This window comes from Kryptolebias marmoratus, linkage group LG9 (assembly GCF_001649575.2).
Source record: "Kryptolebias marmoratus isolate JLee-2015 linkage group LG9, ASM164957v2, whole genome shotgun sequence".
Lineage (NCBI taxonomy): Eukaryota > Metazoa > Chordata > Actinopteri > Cyprinodontiformes > Rivulidae > Kryptolebias > Kryptolebias marmoratus.
In genome coordinates, this window is record NC_051438.1 from 26,482,443 (window position 1) to 26,498,999 (window position 16,557).

Here is a 16,557-nt window from a genome sequence, read left to right on the forward strand (position 1 = left end):
AACTGGACTTAGCACTTTTCGCTTCTTCCTATAGACTGAAACAAACCAAAGAATCTTGTGTTTATCAGCCTGTTGTGTTCTGGCAACATCTAGAAACATCATCAGCGTTGTAGAAATCTGCCAGAGATCGCTTGTCCATTAAACTTTCTGGCTCACGCCGTTCCATTTTTCTTCTTTTGACGTCGTGTTGATGAAGTTTCTGTGTTTATGTGCTGTTTCATCTCCTCAGACGCAGAGACTGTCGCCGCTCGTGATAACTGCCCGGTCGCTTTGTTTATTGCAAGCTGCTGCAGCAGCTGGAGACATAAAATGAATTACTTCCTGTTTGTCTGAGAATTTGCTTCTAGAGGAAAATTACCATCAAGCTGGCGCTTAGAGTCGCAAATGTTAAAGCTGTATTGAATTGAATCTTATGAATCACATTTCTATGATGTCAACAGGCAGGGCTCAGAGAAGCAATTTTATTTTTCAGTCGGAACAAATGGAGCTAAAAAGAAAATAGAAATTGAGGAGTTTTGTTGTTTTTTTTATTTACTTTAGCTGTGGGTATCTTTTTGTTTGTTTTCAGTTGAGTCTTTACCTCAGAGAAGCTCATCTGCTCAGACTGAACTGCCTGATAGTTCAAACAACAGGTGGAGTGTGTGGGGTCAAAGGTCACGAGTGGCAAAACAGAGGTTCAGAGGTCCCTACACTGTAAACAACATCAGTTCAGACTTTCTATAAGTGCTGTTTATCAGTGTAGGCAATTTCTTTGGTTCAAAATACAGCTGCAGAAATTACATTTTACAGATTATTTAAAAAAAAAAAACAGAAAATGGACATAAAACATTTTCTGTTTAATTAGCAAATCGTCGCTATCGGGTGAAAACCGTGTATCTCCATTTTTCTAAATCGTTGTAATGAAAATGCTCCTAAACATATGAAATGATTTGGTAAAAATTCCTTAATAAGAGTACTTTTGATTTTTTTAATGAATTATGCATTCTGACATGTCACCTCATCTGCGCCACCTTGTTTCAGAAGGATGCGGCGACACAAACAGTCTTGTTCTGTATCCAGAATTAGGTGGTTCGATGCCACCCCCTGACAAAAGCATCATTGTGTAATCACCAACCATTCATCTAAAATGACATGCTGACAGATGTTTAGGTGAGAGGCTGTACAGCATCTTTTTGCAATGTGAGCACTTCCTCTGCAGCCTCCCAGCTGTGCTGGCAGCTGGATCTGCTGACAGCTAACGAGGATTCTGCTTCGTGTGCAGCCTTTAATTTTCATGTGATCTACATATTCATTCAATATATTTAGCTCAAATTTCTGAGAAGACAAACATGGATGTGATCTTTGGTTTTGCGGCGGTCTTTGACAACGTTTGAGTGCTGAACAAAAGAAAAAGAAATTGCAGGTTAGTGACACCTGAGGAGTTTTTCTGCTTTTGCTTAACAGACAATATGTTGTTTTGTTTTTTTTTTGTTTTTTTGTTTTTGGGATAAATCAACTATACCAATTTCTTTTACATAATTAAATTCCTTGAGGGAATGCATATCACCTTCTGCCTTTAATGCCAAAGTTTAAACTAAAATTATCTGATGCTAAAAAGGGGTGGAGCTATAATAGTTTTGGTCAAACCTTGTAAATTACTTTATGCAATGTGAGATTTTGCAGGTTCTGTTAGCTCTTTGGGGTATGTGTTGAGGATGACTTAAAACTATTTCTCAGCTTCCTTGTCTCAGTCTCTCTTTCACCCGAGAACCTTCTTTTAAAAAGGGGGGATTGTCTTTGCAAAGAATAAATAAATAAACAGCTGAATCTACATATGAGACCCAAACCTGGCAGAGCTTCAAACATCTCTCAGATATTTTGGATCTAGTCCAAATAAGAGCCAGTTGAGCTCCTATAATCACCATATGTATCGAGTATGACCACTTGTGCTAATGGGCTCATTCATTAAGCTAATTAATGCACTAATTTGTTTAGGTTTCATTGAATTTATTGTTTTCTTGTCATTTTTCGGCATTATTATCATATCTGCAAAAGCTGTTGGACAGGAAAGAATTCCATTAATTAGGAAAAATATATTTTGTGTAGATTAATATGCAAATGAGTTTATTTGCGAGCACAAATTCTAATCAGATCGTCCAATAATCTGCAGCACGAGTGTAGTTAATGACAGAGAGACGCCAGCAGGATATTCCAGCTCGAACCAGCAGCAGTTTGTGACACTCGGCTGGTGGTTGGTGAGACGCCTGACTCAGACTGAAGAGCTGGGAGTCCTTGAAGAGAGACGGGTCAACACCTGCTGGAACTTCAGAAAGAAGCTTTTACTTTAAAAAAATGATTCTGCTGTGATGATGCTTTTATTTATTTATTTATTTTTAATCTTTTTAAATGTTTTCTCTCTAAAAATAAAAATTTAATCCTTTTTCTCATCTTAAAAGCAATTTTGTGCACATCTTTTTTGGTTTGTTGTTGATTTTGACTGCATGTGAAACCAGATGATTATGTTTTTGCTAGTGTCTGTGTGTTTCTGTTTGTTAGCAAAATATCTCATGAGCTATTTGACAGATTGAAATGAATGTTTCAGGTAACAATCATATGTACATCCACAACTGATTAACTCTTGGAATCAACCCAATTAAAGCTGGATGCCATAGCTAAACGACATTAGCCAACACAAAAATGGCTACAACTTAGCCCTTTTTACAGAAATGAAGCTATAATTTGATGTGGTAGTAGCTGAGAGTTATTCACAGCACATACTCTGATCTCACCACATTTAAAATCTATTTTCAAAGACTCAACCAAAACAACTGGAACTCCTTTGTTTCATGATTTTAGTCTAAAACTTGGCATGAAGGGTGATATGCACTCCTTCCAGGAATGCCAGACCTTTATTTCAATAAATTCTTTATAGCCAATATAGCAGGCCCATCTTAAAAATCAGACTTTTTTTAAAATAATAAAATTTTAAATTTGTTCCCTTTGACAGCAAAGCTTTTTATGGCAACTCTTCCAAGCTACTTTGCTTTGATGTTACAAGAAATTCTGTCACATAAAAGTCTGAAAGGAAAAAAAAACCTCAGAAATAAGAGAAACAACTGGGAGTGTTGTAAACTGAATGCTTTTCTGATGCCTCATTACCTGCTGAGGTGCTCTGAACCCCAGTTGACTCGCACCGGGCTGCTCAATGAGCAGCAGATAAAAACTGGGCCTGTTCGGGGTTCCTCTCAGGTGTGACCGAGCGTTATGAGACGTGCTGCTAATTTCATGCTCGCTGAACCGCAGCCTAAAAAGTTTACTTCTAGGTCCCAACATCATTCAGCTCACAGACAAATTATCAAATTGGCACACATTGTTCACCTCTTGTGTGTTTTGCTGCTTAAATGCTGACTTATAAATACAGCGAGAGAAACTTTGAAAACACAGTGTGAACGCTGAGCTGATAAAGCTAAAAAAAAGCAAAACACCAGCTAAATCTAAAAGAAGCTAAATGCTAAATAAAAGCCAAGACTGAGAAAATGCTAACTTAAAGCCAAAAGTAGGAAAAGGCTAGCTAAAAGCTGCAAAATGATAGCTAAAAGCAATAGCTAAAAGTAGCAAAGGGCTATATAAACATAGTAAAAGGCTAGCTCAAGCTTAAAGTAATAAAATGGTAGTTAGTGTCAACAGGCTGACTTAAAGGTTGGCTAAAAGATAAAAGTAGCAACAGCAAAAGGTTAGCTAAAACCTTAAAATAGCTAAAGACTGACTAAAAGCCAAAAGTAGTGTAAGATGATAAAAATATAGCCAATATGCTGAGGCAGATCTCAAAGAAAATAAAGTTTTTGAAGGACTTTAAAAGATCTACATGTATTTTTATTGGGAGAATATTTGTAAATAAAATTAAATATTTAAAAAAGTTACAAAAAACCAAAAATCCCATCATGCATCTCTTGAAGGAGCTGAACGTTTTGTTGTATGAAAGGCTAAAACAGCGTAAAGTCTGCTGAAGTACTGCAGAAAACAGAAAGTAAACAAGAAAACAATCGTGAGGATGCTTAGTCAGCATTTACACAAAAAGGCGTTAGCAGTGACAGGGCAGAGCAGAACCAGAATAAAAATACACAAACATTGTCTCAGGAGACCTTTAACTTTCACTGAGTTTATAAATCAACATAAACTGGATTTCCCTCCAGGGGATTCAGAAACTGGAAATTTAACATCTGTCACAACTTTAAAAGCATCAATTACAGATGAAAATCAGCTCAGGTGATGAAGTTTATTGACAATAAACAGCAGTTTTTAAAATAAATTTACATAATCACATTCACATCTATGAAATCACTGGTTTGGATGCACCACAGTCTTTCTGTTTTTCTTTTTTTAAGTTTAAAAGTTTCAGGTTTTAAAGTCCAGCAATTTGACAATCAGCAATAATATAATTACCTCAGTGTGTTTGTTTGTCTGTAAAGGAAATATCTCCTAACCCAGTGAATATATTTTAATAAAACTTACAGGATATAATCATTGGATGTACCTCTACAACTGGTCAACCTAGATTGAAGTGGTCACCACCACTCAGTAACCTTAACAAACACAAAAAATGGCAGCAAATCTGTCATTTTCACAGATATTGAGCTAAAGTTTGGTGTGGTAGTAGCTGAGAGTCCTTCACAAAACATAATCTGAGTGCTAGCAGATCACATGAGATTGCACATAACTTTCTTTGCAAGATTTAACCAAACCTGCGATAACTCTGTCTCCTCTCATCATAAAAAGATCTTAGTTTAAACTCTGTCATAAAAGGCAGCAACAGATCTCATTCCTTCAAGGGATGCTGCAGGCCTTTAATTCTTTTATGTGGCTGTTATTTGCTTTATTCCGACATAATAAAAACACATAAAATGTGATAACAAAAAGCTTTAAACTTATGAAAGCTCCCACTAAATCCCCTGAGCACATCCGTTAAGATGTGGTTATCGTTACATAACGCCTATACAGCCCTTCATCTATATTTCAGCTTACATCTCTGCCAGTCATCTATTTTTACATCCAATCTTCTAATTAACTTTTGATACATCCCGACTGACACAATAAGGGTCACACAAACAACTCATGTTTTACTTGTTTGGAATATTCAGTGAATGTGGGAGCCAGCAGGAATCAAAATAGGGGATGGGAAATAGGCTTTTTTTTATTCTTCTTCTTCTTCTCCGATAGCGGCTGCAGAGCCTGAAAGCTAAATCACTTTCAAAAGTTAATCTGCTATAAATCCTGGCAGGCAGTCCAAATCTAGGCAGAGAAACTTCTGAAACCAGGATACTGTTTCACACAGACAGTGGGCGCTTCGCTGGATTCGTCAAACTAAAGTCGGGTAGTTTTTATGAGAAACAGCATTTTATTCATATATGAGACAGTGAATATTGAACTTCTGATGGAGCCACGTCTCGAACTGATTCACTGGCAAACAGAAAGTAAAGAAAACATGAAGGAAGCGCTGAAGGTAACCTGATTTCAGCAGGTCATTGACCCGAGTGCTAATAAGCCTGGGATGTTTTTCTGACTTAGCAGCCTGCTTTGTTCTCAGCAGGACTGTGGATGCTGCGTGTTCTGGACTCTGGGCTTTCATTGATCACTGAGACCGACTCCGGGATCCTACAAGCATCTAAACATTATTTTGTGATTAGCAAACAGCGTGTACCCCTTTCTGTTCAAAGACAGAAAAGAAGGGCGAGGGGGAGAAAAGACTTGAGAGAAATAGAGAAAAATGTCAAATTTGAGGTAAAATGACTTCTTAAAGGGATAATCTGGTCAATTTTGAAGTGATGTTCTGTCTAATGGTTATCAATAATGAGGACCTCATCAGCCATGACATCAGTCAAAGAGCAGAAGTTCAGGCTAGGCTAACAGCTAGCCAAACAGGGGCTTTTTAAAATCATTTTCCAGGCTTATAAAACAACATTAAAACCAGGTTCTGGTTCTGGTTCTGCTCAGGAACATTTCCACAGATCATCGTCTGTAAACACAGTTCACCGTGCCGTCCACAAACGCTGCTTAAAGCTCTATCAGGCAAAGAAGAAGCCAGATGTGAACAGATGTGTCTCCTCTGGACCAAAGAGGAGAACTGTTCTGAGGTCAGCCTGCCTCTCTGATGGTATGGGGGTGCATTAGTGTCTCTGGAAAGTATCTCCAGGTTTGAGAACAACATCTGCTCCCATCCAGATGGCGTCTTATATCAGGAAAGGCACTGATAAACGGCACACTGCATCCATGGATTCATAGCAGAAGTGTCTGAAAGCTGAACTCACCTGTATACAGTCCATAATAGTAAATTGCAAGATAATTGATTAATTCTTGTTGAAACTGTTCTAAATTATGCAAACATGTTACACGATAATGTCGCTAAATTAAATTGAAAGAAATCCTGAACAACAAACAAGACAGCTGAATAATTAATGTGTTTCTGCATGTTGTTATAAACCTGGTCTTTGTGAGTGTGCATAACTTTAATATTCACAAAACGCCATATAAACATTTAAAATCCCACCAGAACAATAAGAGCTATTGAAAAGAAATAGTTTTCATTTGTTTATTCCTATAGAAATGTTGACTAAAAACGAAGGGCTCTTGCAGGAAGACTGCCTCTCCCAGGATACTTGTAGGACTTGTAAAGCAGCTCAAGATTTTCTGAGAGTGTATCGTACCGCTTTGATCCACGCAGGCAGACCTTCTAACAAATGCCAGATAGCACTCTGCATGTGACCAGTCCCAAGCTGCTGGTCTGTACAGCATGAAAATGTGAACTAATTCGTCCTCAGAGTGTGCGTGCATTATTCATCACAGCTCTGAAAAACCACCCAGAGAGAAAATGAAGGGATTCCAACACTGTATATCTTTTGTCGTGGGCAGGATTCTGGTCTGGTTTTGGCGTAACATCTGAGAATTATAAACAGTCGAGTGTGTAAAATTAGCTCCAGCTGTACCTTTAAATTTACCCAAAAATCCAAAGCCTTGCAGTTCCTTTCATGACATGTCACTTGAGGTTTGGTTAAACCTTGAATGCAGCATTTTGTGTGATCTTATGTGATATCATGACATATCACGCTCAAAGTATGCGTTGGGGATGGATCAGCTACTACCACACCATTTTTTTACTTGGCTTGGAGGCCACCTTGAGAGGAACACAATCTTTCCAGCAGTGGGTTTGTGTGTCCTCTACATGCAGATGACATCGGTTCTGAGTGATAAAGGTTTGACGAGGACATTTACGATGACAGAAGTGCATCTCTACGACGCAGCGGCAGCACAGGCCTTGACTTTTCCGCTGTAGGATTTGAATTTATTGTCCATTTAAGACGTCAGGAAGTGCGGGGTGTCGCTGCAGAGAGAAGCCTGGCAGAGGAGCAGCGTCCTCACGTTGTTAACAGTCATTACATCATTACAGCGAGGGGAACGACTGCACCGTGACCAGAGCGCACCCACGGCTGGAGTGAACGATGAATCACAGCGTGTGATGCTGGCGGACCACCCTGACACCTTCTAAACGTTTCAAATCAAACAACAAACAGAAAACTGAAGATTACAGATGAAAACCCAGCAAACAACCCAAACATGCAGGTGGGAGACAAACTTTACATGCTTTAGTTGTTTACTTATTGAACAACTGTTTGGTTGTAATGATAATTTGAGGTAGTTATGATCGCTCGAGGTCATCCTCTTGCAGAGCTGCTGGGAGAAGCAGGAGACTGCAGACTCTCAGCAGGAGAAGCAACATAATCATGGGGAGTTTATTTCACTCATCAGGGGGGAACTTGAACTTCAGGTGGGTGGATGTACAGGACCACCATGTTTGTGTTGTTTCGTGTGCGTTATAAGGAGAACCAAACAAACCTGCATGTGTCTGTTTGCACTTCCAAGAGGAAGCAGATGTCTGTGGTCGTGATGGCTGCAAGATTTAATGAATGATGGTTTTTATCTGTCCTGCATGGGCAAGTTTGAGTCTTAAAATCAACTATAATAAATAAAACCGGAGTACTGCAGGTTCTAATAGTGAGAACGCTGACTCAGCATTCACACTAATGTTTTCCTGATTTTATTGTTCAGTACATTTTTAAAAATGTAATTATTTCTCCATTCTTTGTGCTATTTTAGCCATTCATACAGTATATTAAAACCTTCAGCTCCTTCAGGCGATGGGTGCTGTGACTTTTGGCTTTTATAGCTTTTATAATTAAAAAAAACTGTTTTTTATTAAATACTACAAACTACAAATACATAAAAATCTCTTCAGTTTCTTCAAAAACATTGATCTTTTTGAAATCAGTTTCAACATACTTGCTCTGTTTTTGTCTTTTTACAATATTTTTAGCTTTTAGCTACTATTCTGCTGCTTTTAGCTTTTAGTTGTCTTTTGATACTTTATTATTATGAGCTAATGTTATTATTACCTAGTTTAGCCATTTATATATCAAAACATTCAGTTAACTCTGGAGATAGGTGCTATGACTTTCGGCTTGTTATGCTACTTTTAGTTTTTAGCTACAGTTTTGCTATTGTTAGCTTTTAGCTCATTTTGTTTTTACTTTTAGCTCTCACTTTTGCTGCTCTTAATTTTTAGAGTTTTGCTCCTTTTATCATTTAAGTAGTATTTTAGCTTTTAGCTAGCATTCTGCTTCTTTTAGCTCTAACTACTCAGTTTCAGCATTTTTAACAATTTTCAGCCAAGTCATTCAGCGTTCACTCAGTATTTTTGCAAATAATGTAAGTTTTTTAAGTTTATCTTAATGTCGATGACATTTTACTAAATAACCTGTAAACTGTGCTGTTTTCTGGTTACTGTTTTCTGTAGGAATAGGCTCCATCCTCTGAACGTAGAAAAAGAAGATTTAACGTAAGAAGAATCTGTCTGAAGCAGCTGTGACAGACTGCCACTGCTGGAAAACAGTTTGAGCAAACTGATGGAAAACTGACAGAAAAACTTCAATTATTTAAACCGTCTTCACTCTTCTCAACCTGTTCAAACAAAAAAATAAGATTTTTATTTCATTCAACCTTCTGCATTTCATACTGTTAGTCTAAGTAGTTAAAGTACATTTGATTAGAAATTCTCATTTAGTATTGAATATACTGACTGATGGAGTTTTAATTGTAGAAGTACTTTTTGCACCTGTACTCGAGTACCCCTTCTTTGTCTAAAACCAAAGATATTTAGGCAACATATATATACTGTAAAACTTATAGATTTGTGTGACCCATGTGACATTGGGATGGTATAATTCCACACTTTGTCCTGTATGTGATGTTTGGTTTTTAGACAGTAATCCTGTTTCTCGTGTCTCTTTTTGAATTTGATTACACGTCCCTTTAAAGGTTTCTGTGGGGCCCTGAGCTCCAGTGCTTCAATGTCCATTTGCGATCTGTGTCCTCGGCAGGATTAAAACAGAGACCTGGATCCTGCGAGTCTTCGCCCTTTAAGGTTGGTGCAGCTTCCATTACGGTCTGACCGTCTGCCAAAGAGCTGCCTCGTCTCCGTGTTTCACCTCGCCTCGACTGGAACAGACGCTTCACGAGTCTTGTTCTGCAGCGCTGCATGAAATGGCTTACAGCAATCACAATTTAACAATCCACTTGGCGTTCCGTCAAGACATGGAAACGAGGAGGTCATGCTTCACAAATCCGGAGCCGCTGGAAAAGTCAGGAGGCCCGGCCTCGTACCGGAAGCTTTACACTGATTCCCGACGCAAAGAGAAGGAAACATTACCTGTTTCATTCTGACTGCACACAAAGCAGATATTGTCCCTGATCATGATCGCCCGCCACCAACGGCTGAGCAATAATGTTTTTCTGTGTCTCTGCATGTTTATTTCTCTGTACTGTAAGCAAAATATCTCATGAATCATTGGATGGATTTTAATGAAACTTTCAGAAAGTGATCATTGGATATACATCTACAGCTGATTAACTTTTAGACTTAACTTGATTCAAGATGGCCGCCACAACTAAGCAACTTTAGAAAACACAAAAATGTGGATAACTCAGTCAGCTTTACAGATACTGAGATCAAATTTGGTGTTGTAGAAGTCGACAGTCATCCACATCACATCTTCTGAGCCCTAACTGATCGTGTATGATCTGGGCTTAAAACGTTGCCAATAATGGTTGGAGTCAACCATTTCTGTCCGTTAGCAAAATATCTTGGGAACCACTGAATGGATATAAATGAAACTTTCAACCAGATTCAAGATGGTCACCACAGCAAAGCAATCTTAGCAAATGCAAAAATGACTGAATCTCAGGGAATTTTACACATATTGAGATAATAATTTGGTGTGGTAGTAGCTGGGATGTTATTTTCAATATTTGACCAAAACAGACGTAACTCTATTATTTCTAATCAAAAGATGATCTTAGTTTAAAACTCTGGCCTGAAAGGCAGCAGGCAATACTCTTTCCTGCAAGTAATGCTGGACCTTTAATTTGTTTTTATTTGCATCTTTTAAAGCAACAGTGCGGTCCTGAGAAAGAAAAATGCTGCATGCACTGCCAAGAAAACAGAAGCATAAGAGAAGTTTTTTACATCATCAAACAAACGGCTGCGTGCCAGGAGAAAAGAGTGTCAGAGTCTCTTAAACGTGGAGGCAGAATAAAATGCCTCAGAGTTTGTGCACAATAAAGATCCCTGGTACAGAAAAAAAAAGAGACAGCGCGGAGACACAGATGGGAGGCGGCAGTTAAAGCTCAGCTGAAGGAGTGAAGAGGGAGATGAAAGAGTGAGACAGAGATGGTACAGGTGTCAGTGTTGAAGTGGGGAGGAGAAAATGATGAAACAGATAAACAAACAAACACGAGGAGGATCAAAATGTGAACTGAAAGGATCTGAAATCCAGATTTTAAATGAGATAAATGGCTTCTTTAACTGTTTACAGCCAGGAGATTCTTTGTCGGTGCAATAACAAGTTTATATAGTCAGAAAGATGTTTTATCCAAGGAGGAAATGATATCACCCATTTCCTGGATTTTCTTTCAGAAATGTTGTCATTCTTGTTCTTTTGTCCTCTCTTCTATCCAGTTTTGGCTTTTTGTCACCCACCACCATAGGTAAAAGGGTGTGTCTTTCAGCGCTCTAAATTTTAATGAAACTTTCAAAAAGTAATTATTTAATGTGCATCTACAAATGATTAACTTTTCGAGTCAACCCAATTTAAGATGGCTGCCACAGCCAACTGACTTTAGGAAATACAAAAATAACTAAACCTCAGTATTTTACTAATACTGAGATAAAATTTTGGTGTTGTTGGAGCTAAAAGTCATTCCCAAAACTTACTTTAAGCGCTACACATTGTGCAATATTTATGCCAGAAACTTCGCCCTTAAACGTTGGCATCAACCCCGTCTGTCTGTTAGCAAAACGTCTCATGAACCACTGGAGCGGTAAGTAAGTAAGTAACCCTTAAATGTACGTCAACAACTCATTAACTTTTGGAGTCAACCCAATTCAAGATGGCCACCACAACCAACTGGCCTGAAAAAACACAACTATGCCTCTAATTTGGTTAATTTTACAGATATTGTGCTCAAATTTTATCTGGTAGTAGCTGAGAGTCATTCCTAACACATACTTTGAGCTCTGACGCATCATGAAATCATTTACAAAAAGTAGGCGGGCGATATGCATTTCTTCAAAGACTTATAGGTTCTTAATTTTCAACCAATCATTGTAGCCTCGCTGCTCCAACCGGACTGTTTTGTTCACATTTAGTTTAGGAGAACTGACACAGGGAGCTTTGGATGGAACATGTAGACTGTAAACAAAAAACCAGCAAAGAAACGGGTTTTACCTCTAAGCTCTCAGCGTTAGCAGATGCTACAGACAGCGCAGCAGTCACAAGTTGACAGTGTAACGTTTCAGAGGTGAAAGAAAGCATCCTTTCGGAAATGATTCTGGAGGAAAAAATCCTTTTAAAACAGTTTGCTTTCAGAAGTATAGCTTATGAAGACATGAAGGCAACCAGCAACGATTTCTGCGCCTGCCGCAAAGCTAAACCACCCCGAAATGGTGACATTTTCACTGCAATTTCTCTCCCAAACATATAGCTTTTACTTTTATATCAGTGAAATCTGTCCAACCCCTCCCATTACCAGCTGCCAACACAGGGCGCCCACACCCTCTCAAGGAGCAATTTTCCACTCAAATCTTTGAAATGCTTTGATCAGTTTCCCAGCTTTTCTTCCGTTTTTGCAAAAAAAAAAAGTTATTGACTCAGAGCAGAGCGACTCCATTAACTCTATACTTGCTCGGCAGGCAGCACCTATTCCCCACCTGTTATTAAATGGCTTTATTGGATAAAAAAGACAGAACAGGAAGGATTTTTTTCTGGTATTTGTGCAGTTGAGAGAAATGTTTCCCCAGTGAATATATTCTAAATGCTGCTGTTTAGCTTTGTCACTGTCCTGGCGGTTTTGAGCATTACTCCGAGTTTTAATTTCAAAGCAAAGTCATTAGGAAAATAATCAGTTTATTTCCCCTAATTTCATCATTCCTCTAAAAGACCGTCATTATCATCGTCCGCTGCCTAAGGCGAAGGTTGTACAATAATGCTTTTGCCTGTGTGTGAGTGTGTGTGTGTGTGTTCGTTAGCAAAATATCTCATGAGTCACTAAAGAGATTTTAATGAAACACTCAGAAAGTAAACAGCTTATTAACATTTGGAGTCAGCTCAATTTAAGATGGCTGTCTGTTAATACAAAAATGTCTATAACTTACTCAAAAGTATAAATAATTAGGTAATGTTTATGTGGTAGTAGCTGAGAGTCATCCTCATCATCTCCAAGAATTAAAGCATCTTCTAAGATGTGCCTGCGGCGGCCATTTTGACTTAAAATTCTGCGGCGGGCAATTCCTTCAAGAAATGCCGGGCCTTTAATTACGATCTGCATGTTAATGAATTATTGTCACTGGAGTTTGTGCAGCATATATAACTTATTTAAAGAGCGCATTACTTATTCCCTTCAAGTTCAGAATCAATTAATAAGAGCAGAGTCCTGAAAATGGGAAACTGAAATCCACATGTAATGCACCGAGGAAACATATTCTATCTGGATTCAAAGAGCTTCCACGGATAAAGTGAATGCATTGCTGGGATAAAGAGATCCTGGTTGGATTGTAGAGGCCTTCAGATGGCTGAATGTTCCGACTTTATCATTTCTGAAGCCTTCACTGTTTCCTCTACAAGAATTTTAATTACTGTTTCATTTACCGGAGTAAGGTGGGTCTGTTTGCTGAAAGAGCCGCAGAGAATCTCAGACGTGCAACAGTCATACACAAATCTGAGATTTTCTTCAAGCCACTCTTTCTTTTGTTCCTTTTATCTCTATAGATGGTGATGTGTGTGAAGAAAGTCGGCAGGCAAATCAGGATTCAGCCTCACTAAGTTCACATTGAATAAATTCAGATCGCTTACTCAAAAGAACCAAATTTCACCGTATTAAAACACCAAAATGACACTAAAAACAAAACACATTGTCATCCAAACGAATCTAAAAACACCAAAGACACATTACTCTGAAAAGGCAGCTTTTTAAAAACATGTTGCTTGAATTTGCAAGTTAGAAAAATGAATTTGCAAACCCAAAAAGCTAAAGCTTTTTAAAATTATGTCTCCAAATTACTGAAATACATCAAACTAAAGGCAGCACAGTCCTGATTTATCTCACTGTTGTTCAGTAATAATTATTGTTAATGTAACTCTCTGTATGGGCCATATTTTTCTTTTTTTTTTTACTCTCTATAAAGTCAAATCCAAAATGCTGCTGCCAGAGTTCTGATGAGAGATCACAGTTCTCCAATTTCAGCTCTTTTCCTTTGGCTCTTAGGAAAATTCAGAATAGAATTTAAAATCTTACTTCTAACACACAAAGCTCTCAACAACCAAGCTCCATCTTAAATTAAAGATCTTATTGTTCATTTTTTTTCTTACAGAGCACTTGGCTCTCAGACTGCAGGTTTACTTGTGGTTCCTAGAGTTTCTAACCGAAGAATGGAAGCTTTTAGTGATCAGGCTCCATTTCTGTCCATGTCGCTGTTTACTTTTAAGACTAGGTTAAAGACCTTTTTCTTCTTCTTCTTTTTCTTTGATAAATCCTATAATTAGGGTTGCTTGAATTTCCTGAGCTTTAAGCCATTTCATATGAACAGACCACCATTTTGTTTGTGAATGTCCATGTGCGCCCATTGGGTCAATCAGAGAATAATAAACACAAACGTAAACCCAGCAAATGAATAAACATATTAAACTTTGCATTTCACATTGGATTAGTTAGGTGATTTCTTTTGCATTTATTGATGATGTTTGGATTATCCAGGTAGATAAGTTAGGTAATAATATATAACTAAAGTAGTCAAAATGTTGGCAGCTGTTGGTATTTGTTGAACTAAACAATAATAAATATGGACACTGAACTGTTGAAGAAGTGAAGCCAGTCAAACTAGAATACAGCTCATAGGATGCAAAATGTGCTGTAAATTCCAGTATGTTGATTTTTATGTTGCAAGGCAACATTTGTTTTTACCTCTGTTGACCTCTGACCTCATCATGTGACTTTACATCACTATGATTTTATAAATAACGTTTGGGTTTGTAGTTATTGCAGCCATTAACTTTGTGGTTTTCTTTGTTGTATTTTTTTCCCATAGGAACTACATCTGGAACAATCCTTCTGTGTTTGTCTGTGGCTCTTTCCTGTCCTCTCAAACCCCAGCTGGCTGAGGCAGATGGTCTCCCATCCCGGTTCTGCTGGAGGTGTCTTCCTGCTAAAAGGGAGTCATTTCTTTCCACTGTTGCCATGCACTTGCTCAGGATATTCAATACAATCTGCTGGCTTCCTTGGCTAGGTAACTTTTGCTAATTGGAATTTCATAATGTACTCTGTGTGAATGTGTTGTATTATATCAGGATTGAATCTGACTTTAATGGAATTGTTATTTTTGCAGTATAGTGTCCCGAGACGACTTTTGTTGTGAATTGGTGCTTTATAAATAATCTGAATTGAATTTCCTAGTAACAACAAAGAGGCAACAACAGGACGCACTTGTGAAAGATCTAAGCTGTGGCTCTAATTCCTATCAATAGCAGGACTTAATCTGGTTTTATGGAGGCTTTAACTCCATCTGCTGCACCATTGCGGAGAGATATAGAGGGGAAAAAATGACCTGGAATTTCTTTCGCAAACCACCAGACAGCACAATTAATGACCATCCTCTGCGCAAGAGCCTGTAATATGAAGCCAAATGAGTCTGGCTCAAAGCTGAGGATGGAAAAAAAACAAAAAGGTATAATCCCTGCGCTGCTAACGGTGTCACTCAAGGATTAGAATCCAGGGGATGGAAAAAATAATAACGCACTAAGTACGAGAAGGATAAATTAAAACCTGTGGCAAGTGCCTCCAATCATTTCACCAACACTGATTGCGCTCCAGTTGTGAGCCAGAATAAAAGCAACTCTGATCTCAACTTCAGATAGCCTCATATCAGCTGACTGGCGCCGGTCCGGACGGGTAAATTGAAATGGTAAAAGCTCCAGGCGGCAGCTCGGGAGATACAATATTTTCTGAGGCGAGGAGAGTGACCTGCTGGATTATTGGAAAAGAGTCTGAGCGCTCCGCAGATGATGAGGGTTAAGCTTTGGATCTGATAGACTGAGGGGAGGAGGAGGGGGGGGCGCGCGCTCTGATCGGACAATTAGTGCGTAAAAAACAACACAACACACACTAACCCCCTTCAAACAGGAAGAGTGTTTTCTTACCTGTGTGTTCAGATGTTAAACGTCCAGGAGAATAATCCAAATATAAGTGAGCGGATTGGACACTTCTTAACTAAATGAAGATGAGCTCGAAATCCGCTCCGGTCAGATCCACGCGTGGTGCCGTGTAATTCCCGGTGTGGACAGAGAGAAGTTTGGTTGTAAATCCCTTCCAAAAAAATAAAAAAATAAATAACGCGGCTGTGCAGCTGGGCCCGCGGAGAGGAGGACGGAGAAGGCAGGATGGAAGTTGTGGAGTTCAGCACCGCGGCGGAGGGGACAGCTCCGAGCTGCGCAAAGATCTCACCTCGTGTGCGCCACCGAGGCAGGAGCCACCAGCCCCAACCTCACCCGCTGCCTCAGTCCCGGCCGGATTTACATACAACCAGGGGAGGGGGAGGGGGAGGGGGCCGAGCGGGGCACGAGCCAATCACAAATAAGCCGTGGAGAAGGCAGCAAACCGAGGACGGGCTGACAGGCGGAATGTGGAGCGGTTCGGTCCCTCAGTGCCCAAACGAACCGGAGAGAGAGGAGGAGAGCCGGAGTGAGACGGGATTTCTTTCACACTCATGCACCCCCCCCTCCTCCACACACACACGAGCCTACTGTATGTACAAACACACACAGATACCCACACACACATATGAGTCTACGGAATGTGCAAACACACTCAAACACACAAACACACACGAGCCTACTGAATGTACAAACACACACATGCAGGAAGCAAACACTTGTGTTTACTCCAGTGATGGATGATAAAAGAATAAGGGGACTCCGTCCT

General features: G+C 39.2%; 1 protein-coding gene across 1 annotated transcript in view; it reads right to left on the reverse strand.

The window, feature by feature from the left end:
* fstl5 (follistatin-like 5) overlaps positions 1 to 16,174 on the reverse strand; it is a 151,873-nt gene extending 135,699 nt beyond the window's left edge. The window contains exon 1 of the mRNA XM_017417479.2: positions 15,777 to 16,174. The gene's annotated coding sequence lies outside the window, so the exon portion shown is untranslated. The remainder of the gene's footprint in view (positions 1 to 15,776) is intronic.
* Between the last annotated feature and the right edge of the window lie 383 nt (positions 16,175 to 16,557).